The sequence below is a fragment of the Bos indicus genome, chromosome 1, assembly GCF_029378745.1.
Source record: "Bos indicus isolate NIAB-ARS_2022 breed Sahiwal x Tharparkar chromosome 1, NIAB-ARS_B.indTharparkar_mat_pri_1.0, whole genome shotgun sequence".
Classification (NCBI taxonomy): Eukaryota; Metazoa; Chordata; class Mammalia; order Artiodactyla; family Bovidae; genus Bos; species Bos indicus.
In genome coordinates, this window is record NC_091760.1 from 142,284,026 (window position 1) to 142,294,635 (window position 10,610).

Here is a 10,610-nt window from a genome sequence, read left to right on the forward strand (position 1 = left end):
AGGAAGACCCAGCACAGCCAAAAAAAGGATGACATAAAAAAGTAATAAATAAAAATTATTTGAAAATAATAGACATTCTTGGTCCCCTCCCCACCTCTTTTTACACATAAAGTTTTACTATTACGATGCGGGCTAACATTTACATGGTGCTTATATGCCAGGCATGGTTCTAATGTAACCTTCACAATAGCCCTGGGTGATGAATAAATTATTGGCTCTGGTTTACGAATGAGGAACCCAGGCACAGGGAGGTTAAGTTACCTGCCCAATGCCATGTAGTCAGTAAATGATCCAGTGTCTGGGAGACTTGCTGTTCCCGGATTCCCTCTCTGAAGCGCTCACCTGGTCTGAGACAGCACCATTTTTACATCTGGTTTAGCAGGAGTTGGGGAAGTGTTCTATTATTAGCACTGGAGAGAAGCCAAGGGTGTTGCACTTGCTTCTTACTCAGTGATGTAGTTTATTTGGGGAAAGGGCAAAACTAAAATTGTCAGTTTACTAATTTTTTATCATTTTTAACTTTAAGCAGTGTGGAACTTGGAAAATAAAAATGCGTAGTAGGATTTTTAACAATATATATTTTGTCATAGATATCTCAAACATTTTGGGGGGAGGGGGCAGGAACTAGAAATCAATCAATTTAGCCCAAGAATGCCAATTCTGTATTTTGTGTTGCTGATAGAAAAGAGAACAAAACGCTCCAGTTACCTGATGAGAAATAGCTATCGGAATTCAGATATTTTCATGGAAGAGTAGAGATGGCCTCATTCAAACACAGGCCACCCCTTCCTGTGCACTGGGCATCTTGCCTGTGGGAAGCCCAGAAGGTTACCTCAAAAGAGATTTGAATCTTCTTAAGTCCCAGGACGGGCTTCCCGGGTAGCACAGTTGTAAAAAATTCACCTGCCAAGGCAGGAGACCCAAGAGAGGCAGGTTCCATCCCTGGGTTGGGAAGAACCCCTGGAGGAGGAAATGGCAAGCCACTCCAGTGTTCTTGCCTGGAGAATCCCATGGACAGAGGAGCCTGGAAGGTTGTAGTCCATGGGGTTGCAGAATCAGACACAACTGAAGTGACTTAGCCCGGCAGCACAAATCCCAGGACAAACATTTAATTAAGAGCCCAAAATTCTGCCCAACAATGAGTTGAGATTTTATAGGTCTGGAAAATTCTGAGAAAATAAGCTGTTTATTCATAGTTATAACAAATGAAAAACAACCCACATGCACAGTGAGGGCAGAATGGCCAACAACTGTCTCATGCCAGCCATGCCTCCCTGGTCCTCAGGGTCACAGACTCCTGGGACTCCTGCAGCATTCCCAGGACTGAGAGCTCTCTGGACCAGGGTGAGAGCTCTCTGGCGGGTGACCATCTTCCTTCTAGCCTCTGGGCTTGTGGTCAGCTCTAGGGGTTGTCGTGACCCCTGCCTCACTAATCTCCCTCTGACAACAGCTTCATACCCCAATACTGTGCTGTGGTCTCCTGCTTCAGTTTCCCTTTATAGGCCTTCTGTGGTTTGGCAGGGTCATTCAAGGATCCCGTCAGATCCTGTCTAGCCCTTGTGAGCCTTTGTCTCTTGAACTGGATTCCCCATCTCTCTGCCAAGTGCACTTATAGGCCCCATCCTATAAGTGAAATAAGTCCTCCAGAGGCACAATAAGCTATGACCAAGAATCCCACACCACCTGGAACCTTTCACCAGCTCAGATGTTTATCCCACCTCTCTATGCAACACAGACTAAGCTTACAAGTAAAACATTCAGCTGGGGCTTCTCAGTGTTTCTAGAGCTTGTATTTATGAATCCCCTAAAAGAAAAAGTGTGTGGACTTCCAAGTTTTTGTTGAATCATTTTAATGTTAATATAACTTATATGTGTAGCAACATGAGAATGTGTATAAATGGTGGCTCAGACGGTAAAGCGTCTGTCTGCAATGCAAGAGACTCGGGTTCGATCTCTGGTTTGTGAAGATCCCCTGGAGAAGGAAATGGCAGCCCACTCCAGTGTTCTTGCCTGGAAAATCCCATGGACGGTGGAGCCTGGTAGGCTACTGTCCATGGGATCGCAAAGAGTTGGACATGACTGAGCAACTTCACTTTCACTTTCACTTTCATAGCTCTTGTGTAACTAAAACCCAAGGAGGTTTATAAATAAAATGAAAGAAAACTATAATATCAATACTTTTCAAATTAGCAATAGAAGCTTAATGTAATGGATGATGCTGCTCTGTTAAAACTGAATCACCAATGACGGGTTTAAATTTTTCTTTTAAAAATTTATATTTCTGTTTTAATTTTAGTTGATTCCTTTGGTTTTGAGAATAAAGATCCCTCTTTGGAGTTATGGTTATTGTAATTATTATTTCTCTTTTTAAACAAAAAACTGTTTAACCTCCAATCCATCCCTTTGATGGTCCTAAATATGTAAGTTGTTGTTGTTCAACAGCTAAGTCATGTCCACCTGTTTGTGACCCCATGGATTGCAGCACTCCAGGCTTCCCTGTCCTCCACTATTTCCCAGACTTTGCCCAAATTCACGTCCACTGAGTCAGGGATGCCATCTAACCATCTCATCCTCGGCCACCCTCTTCTCCTTTTGCCTTCAGTCTTTCCCAGCATCAGGATCTTTTCCAATGAGTAGGCTCCTTGCACCAGGTGGTCATAGAGCTTCAGCTTCAGTGTCAGTCCTTCTAATGAATATTCAAGGTTGGGTTCATCCCAAAATATAATAAAAAACAGCTTGCAATATTAAAGTCTACACTGGATGTTTTTTTTCTACTGTATTTACTGCTAATGAAATGCTGGGAGTTTATATGAAGAGAGACAGGATCCCCACCATTCATTCACCACCCTCAGAACTACAGAGCAGGTGGGAGTCTCGGTGGTCCCCACTCCTCCTCTGGTTCAAGGTGACTACGGCTCACTCACCTTGGTTGGCTGCAAAGCCTCATTCATATATTTGGTAGTTGATAATGATTATAAATCGAGTTTAAGTAGGTAACAAGGGCTTGAGGCTGCAGAGAATTTAAGGTGGTCATTCAGATAATCTTTTTTGCTCTTTTGTGACTCCATGGACTGTAGCCCACTGGCTCTACTGTCCATGGGATTTCCCATGGACGCACACACACAGACACATGCACACTCATGCACACTTGTAAAAATCAGTGAAAATTTTGTGAAAACACAAAATTAAGATGGCACTCTGAGGCTGACCTGTTTCTGAAACAACATGCTATAAGCCGAGTGAGTAAAGATTTGGAAATGTGATACCATTTGCTGGTGAGCTTATGAGCAGAGTCACACTCCCATACAATGTTGCAGGGAATGCAAAGTGGCACAGCCTTAGGAAGAGGAATTGGCAAAATCTAACAAAATTTAGAGCTTTCATACACTCTGACCCAGCTCCTAAAGTATGTCCATCATTTACTCCAAGCATCAAAATATGCCAGCTGAATATTTATTACCACATTGCTTGTAAGAGCCAAGTTTGAAAACAACACACATTTCTAGCAGCAAAGGTTTAAATGGCGCAATATGGCACATCTACAGGCTGGAATAGTACACAACCAAGGAAAGAATGAGGTTAACTTGTACATACCTACAGGAAAGTTGTCCAAGTCATGTTGCTAAGCAAGTTGCAAAAATTCTACGTATGACATCTCATCACTGCTTTAAAGAATTAACATGTGTTTTAAAATGCATAAGAATTTATAGTAAATGGTTAAAATGGTTCATTTGGTCTTTTCCCCAAGATACCTTTGTCTATTCAGGGTCTTTTGTGGTTCCATACCAACGGTAGGATTTCAATTCCAGTTCCAGTGTCAGGGGTATTTTCATAGGGATCACATTAAATCTGTAGATTGCTTTGGGTAAGATGGACACTTTAACAACACTATTTCTTTCAATTCATGAATATGGGATTTCTTCTTGGTCATTTCTATTGTTGTCAACTTCCTGCATCAATGTCTTGATCATTTTCCAGAGTACAGTCTTCCACCTCATTGGTTAAATTTATTCCGAGATATTTTACTCTTTTTAACTGGATTGTAAGTAGGATTGGTTTCTTCATTTCTCTTTCTCATAGCTCATTATTAGTGTATAGAAATGCAACAGATTTCTGTATACGAATCTTGTATCCTGGAACTTTACTGAACTGATTTATTAGTTCTTATAATTTTTTGGTGAACTCTTTAGGGTTTTCTGCATATAATATCATGTAATCTGCAAAAGTCTTTCCTTCCAGTTTAAATGCCTTTTAATTCTTTTTCTTGTCTGGTTGCTGTGGATAGGTCTTGCAATACTAAATAAAATAGAAGTGGTGAGAGTGGGCATCTTTATCACATTTCTGATCTTAGAGGACAACAAAGTTGGAGGTATTATGCCCCCTGACTTCAGACTATACTACAAATATACAGTAATCAAAAATAGACACATAGATCAATGGGACAGAAGAGACAGCCCAGAAACAAACCCGTACACATATGGTCGGTTAGTCTACGACAAAGGAGGTAAGCATACACAATGGAGAAAAAAACAATCTCTTTAATAAATGGTACTGGGAAAACTAGACAGCTACTTCTAAAAGAATGAAATTGGAACATTCTTTACCCTCGTATACAAAAATAAACTAAAAATGAATTAAAAACTTAAATGTAAGACCAGAAACCATAAAACTTCTAGAAGGAGACAAAGGCAGCTCAATCTTTGGCATAAATAGTAGAGGCATTTCTTTAGGTCTGCCTCCTAAAGCAAAGAAAAACAAAGACACACACACGGGACCTAACTTAAAAGCTTTTGCACAGCAAATGTAACCATCAACAAAATAAAAAGACTACCTACTAGTGGGAGAAAATATTTGCAGATGATATGACTGACAGTGAAATGGGCTTCCCTAGGAGCTCAGGTGATTAAGAATCCTCCTGCAATGCAGGAGACCCCAGTTCAATTCCTGGGTCAGGAAGTTCCCCTGGAGAAGGGATAGGCTTCCCACTCCAGTATTCTTGGGCTTCCCTGGTGGCTCAGGTGGTAAAGAATCTGCCTATAATGCAGGAGACCTGAGTTCGGTCACTGGGTTGGGAAGATCCCCTGAAGGAGGGCATGGCAACCCACTCCAGTATTCTTGCCTAGAGAATTCCCATGGATAGAGGGGCCTGGTGGGCTACAGTCCATGGGGTCTCAAAGAGCTGGACACAACTGAGTGACTAAGCACTCATGACTAACAAGGGGTTAACATCCAAAACATATAAACAGCTCGTGCAATGCAACATAAGCAAAGCAGCCCGATTGTAAAATGGGCAAAAGAACCTGAACAGACAGTTTTCAAAAAACAGGCATCCAGCTGAACAATAGGCACATAAAAAAAACATTCAACATCATTAATCAACTGATTAATGCAAATCAAAACCACAATGAGGTATCACCTTACACCTGTCAGAATGGCTATCATCAAAAAGATCCCAAATAGCAAAAGTTGGTGAGTATGTGGAGAAAAGAGAACCCTAGCACACTGCTGGAGGGAATGTAAAGTGGTACAGCCGCTGTGGAAAGCAGTATTGAGGTTCCTCAAAAAATTAAAAATAGAACTACCATTTGATCCAGCAATTCCATTCTGAGTATTTATCTGAAAAGAAAAAAAAAATGAAAGCACTAATCTGAAAAGATACATATATCCCAATGTTTCATAGCAGCATTATTTACAACAGTCAAGATATGGAGACAACCGAAGTGTCCAAAAGTAGATGAATCAATGAAGAAGATGTGGTGCGTATGTGTGTGTGTACATATTCACTTTCATACATATATTATATATATGCAATGGAATACTACCCAGCCATTAAAAATCGATGCTTTCAAATTGTGGTGCTGGAGAATGCTCTTGAGAGTCCCTTGGACAGCAGGGAGATCAAATCAGTCAATCCTAAAGGAAATCAACCCTGAATATTTATTGGAAGGACTGATGCTGAACCTGAAGCTCCAGTACTTTGGCCACCTGATGGGAAGAATTGACTCATTGGGAAAGACCCTGATGCCGGGAAAGATTGAGAGCAGGAGGAGAAGGGGATGACAGAGGATGAGATGGCTAGATAGCATCACCAACTCACTGGGCGTGAATCTGAGCAAACTCTAGGAGACAGTGAAAGGCAGGACAGGGAAAACACGTGCTGCAGTCCATGGAGTTGCAAATAGTCTGACATAACTTGACGACCAAACAAGAACGATAACATTGAAAAAGAAAGACATTTTGCCATTTGCAACAACATGGAAAGACCTGGAGGGTATTATGCTTAGTGAAATAAGTCAGACAGGGAAAGGCAAATACTATATGTTTTCACTTACTTGTAAAATCTAAAAAATGAAACAAGTGAACAAATATAACAAAACAGAAACAGAGTCACAGAATTAGTGGTTACTAGGGGGAGAGGGAAGAAGAGAGAGGCAAAACAGGTGGCGGGGATTAAGAGGAACAAATTACAAAGTATAAAATAAGTAAGTTGATTCAAAGATATAATGTACAACATAGGGAATACAGTCAATATTTCATAATAACTTTGTATGGAATATATCCTATAAAAAATATCAAATTACTATGTTGTATACCTGAAACTAACACAATATTATTGTAAGTCAACTATACCTCAATTTTTTAAATGATTGATCTGCCAGGGGAGATATGGAATTATGGAAGATTTAACTCACTACTTCATATGGGAAGAAAGCAGAGTAACTTTTTTATCTTATAATAGAAAACTCAGGGAGTCAGGCATTATTTTAAGGGCTGGTGATACAGTGATAAAGAAGCAGGACAGAGCCCTGCCCCCACGGGTAGCTATTCTGCTGTAAGAGAGACAATAAGCCACGGACACGTGATGATGCAGGAAGTGATGTTTCCTGTGACAGAAAACAACCAAGATCTGAAAGTTTTCAGTCAGAACCAGTCCTCGTCTCCATTCCCACCAGCAGGGTAGGAGGGTCCCCTTTTCTCCACACCCTTTCCAGAACTTTCGTTTGTGGATTCGAGTACAATGGCAGCATATACACTAACATATGTAACTAGATAGCCAATGGGAATTTGCTGTATGACTCGGGAAACTCAAACTGGAGCTCTGTAATAACCTAGAGAGGTGCGAATGGGTGGGAGGAGGAAGGGAGATTCAAGAGGGAGGGGACATATATATATACTGCTGCTGCTGCTAAGTCACTTCAGTCGTGTCCGACTCTGTGTGGCCCCAGAGACGGCAGCCCACCAGGCTCCCCCATCCCTGGGATTCTCCAGGCAAGAACACTGGAGTGGGTTGCCATTTCCTTCTCCAATGCATGAAAGTGAAGAGTGAAAGTGAAGCCGCTCAGTCGTGTCCGACTCCTAGCGACCCCTTGGACTGAAGCCCACCAGGCTCCTCCGTCCATGGGATTTTCCAGGCAAGAGTACTGGAGTGAGGTGCCACTGCCTTCTCCGATATATATATATACACCCATGGTTAATTCATGTTGATGTATGACAGAAATCAAACCATTATTGTAAACCAATCATCAATCAATAAAAATAAATAAATATTTTTAAAAAATCAGTCCTCCTCTACCTTTCGCACATGTTTTCCCCAGAGAAGGTGGACGGGGACATTGTCCACCAGTTGCAGGACAGGAGGCATCAGCAACCATTCCAGGCAGGTCTCCTTATTCTTAGGGACCTGTCTGTCCACCTTTTCATGGGAGATGCACTGTGGTTTGGAGTCATAGGAAAAGGATAGCCAGGAATAGACTCATTATAACAGATTACAAAACAGAGGATTTTGGACTTCCCTGGTGGTACAATGGATAAGAATCTGCCTGACAAAGCAGAGAACGCAGGTTCGATCCCTGATTGGGAGGATCCACACGTGTGGAGGAGCAACTAAGTCCAGGTACCACAACTACTGAGTCTGTACCCTAGAGCCAGGGAGCCGCACCTCCTGAGCCCACATGCTGCATACACGCCAAGAGCCCTTCGAGGCAAGAGAAGCCACCTCAATGGGAAGGCCATGCACCGCAAAGAAGAGTAGCCCGCACTCATTGCAACTAGAGAAAGCCCCTGCACAGCGATGAAGATTCAATGGAACCAAAAATAAATAAATAATATTTTGTTAAGTAAATATACCTTTTAAAAAGGAGGGTTTGTAAGTTTATTGCCCAAATCATTAGACTCTGCTGCTTCACAGGGGATCTTTCGAAAACTATTTTTTATGAAGACTATTAAGGGCCGGGTGTTTTGCTAAGACTCACACTCTAAGCCTTAGAGCATTAGTGAAGGAAACTGTTCTTATTACACAAACATAGGAGCCAGTGACTGGTGGAAGGGGGATTCGAACCCAGGTCTCATCTGGTCACTGGTCCATGCATATGGCACCATCCTGCCTGTCCCCACTGGACGGGTGATGATGGGCTGACACTCTCCTCACACTCAACGCCCACCCCTTCCACCACAGCTCTCCCACCAGGCTCACTTCTGAGAGCCCTCCCCTCGGCATTGTCAAAACGGGCTGTGACTCAGGACCGTGGAAACTCCCTCTGCACCTCCCCGTGGCTCAGCGGGCGTGGGCTCCCTCCCGGCAGGTGCTGAGTCAGGCTCGGCCCTGAGACGTGGGGACACGCACACGTATGTCACAGCTAGTACAATGCACACAGACGCAGACAGTGCCCAGGGCCCGGGGAATTGATGACAGCTTGCAAGGAAGCAGACATACGTTCAGACTTTGCTCACATCACTTGAGGAACTCTGACAAAGCCCCCAGGATGTTACCTGGAAATGTTATTGATCAAAGTTGCGTAGCCCAAGTCTAACAGAGTCACAAAGTCCCATGCTCTGGATTAATACAAAGTGACATGAGGGACCATCTCACACAGTGGGCAAGTGGACCAACTGTGGGTTCAGATCAGAGCCAATCTTCAGCTATTTTAAAACTATATGTTCTTGACAAAAGTTATCAAATTTCTCTATGTCTCAGGTTCCTGATCTGCACGATGAGCATCTTAATTCTTCATTCAGAGTCATGGGGAGGATGATCTGAGGGACTGAGTAGGGCTCACCTAGCACTGCCTGGCCCATGATGTGATGAAGGGGCTGTGACGGGACCCTCATCTCGTTGGTCCCTTCCCACAGAGGAAAAGCCACTGCAGAGCTGACCCTGTTCCTTCACCATCAAGCTCCAGCCAAGAGTAGTGATGCTGAGGGTGCCAAGACCTGAAGTTTCTCCTTTCTGCCCCCATGACCTCCTTGTTTGTATAATTTTTCTTTTGAATCTTCCTGGAGAAGTGGAAATGGAACTTTCCTATGAATCTTCCTGGAGAAGTGGAAATGGAACTTTCCTAACTGAACTCTATGATGACACTTCCAAGATCCTCAGAGAAAGCAAGCTCGAGCCCAGCCAGTGTTGCTCTGCCTTTGCAGAAAGTGGATTCCTGGCCTCCTCGAGCCAGTGTTGCTCTGCCTTTGCAGAAAGTGGATTCCTGGCCTCGGGGAATTGTCTTCTGCCCCCAAAGCCAGGCAATTTGTTTTCTGTTGTGTTTCGTTTGTTTTAAATTAGCGTATAATTGCTTTACAATGCTGTGTTAGTTTCTGCTGTACAATAAAAGAGACCCTGCCATGTGTGTGCATATGTCCTCTCTTTCTTGGGCTTACCTCTCACTCCACCCCCCACCCCACCCCTCTACATCATCATAGAGCACTGAGCTGAGCTCCCTGTGCTATACGGCAGCTTCCCACCAGCTGTTTTACACACGTATGTGCATGCATGCTCAGCCATGTCCGACTCTGTGATCCCATGGACAGTAGCCCACCAGGTTCCTCTGTCCAAGAGATTTTGTAGGCGAGAATACTGGAGCAGGTTGGTATTTCCTACCCAAGGGGATCTTCCTGACCCGGGGATCGAATCTGAGTGTCTTGCATCTGCTGCGCTGGCAGGCAGATTCTTTACCACTGCGCCGCCTCAGAGGCCTATGGTAGTGTATATATGTCACTGCTATGCTCTCAATTTGCCTGGCAGGCTACGGCCCATGGGTTGCAAAGAGTTGGACACGACCAAAGCAACTTAGCACACACAAGTATGCATGCCTCACGTCCACATGTCCATTTTCTACATCTGGGTCTCTATTCCTGTCCTGCAAATGTTTTATCCAGTTAAAGGGTCAGCACAGCTCTCGCAGTATCTCCAGCTATTATTGATCCTCTACTCTGCTGGGTTCAGGCAGTGTGAAACTGAATTTGCACAAAATCATTTCTTCAAATCCTTTGAAAGCCATGTGCAACAGCAAGGAAAGGCACCCAGAGTGTCCCAGCTTTGCCAGTCTGTCCGAGGCGAGTGGGTGACTAATCAGCTTTCTCCTCAATCTGACGTGAGACACCCAAAACCATTCACGCCTTTGCACCAGGGGCTGCCAAACAGCTATGGCCCCTCTGCCTGTTTTTGAAAAGAAAGGTTTGTTGGAAAACAGCTACACTTGCTCATTCACATGCTGCCTATCACTGCTTCTGCGCAATGACAGAAAAATCCGAGTATTTGTGACAGAGACTATATGGTCCTCAAAATTGAAATCATTTTCAGAAAAAAGTTGCCAATCAATCCATACTCTGCTCCAAGTATC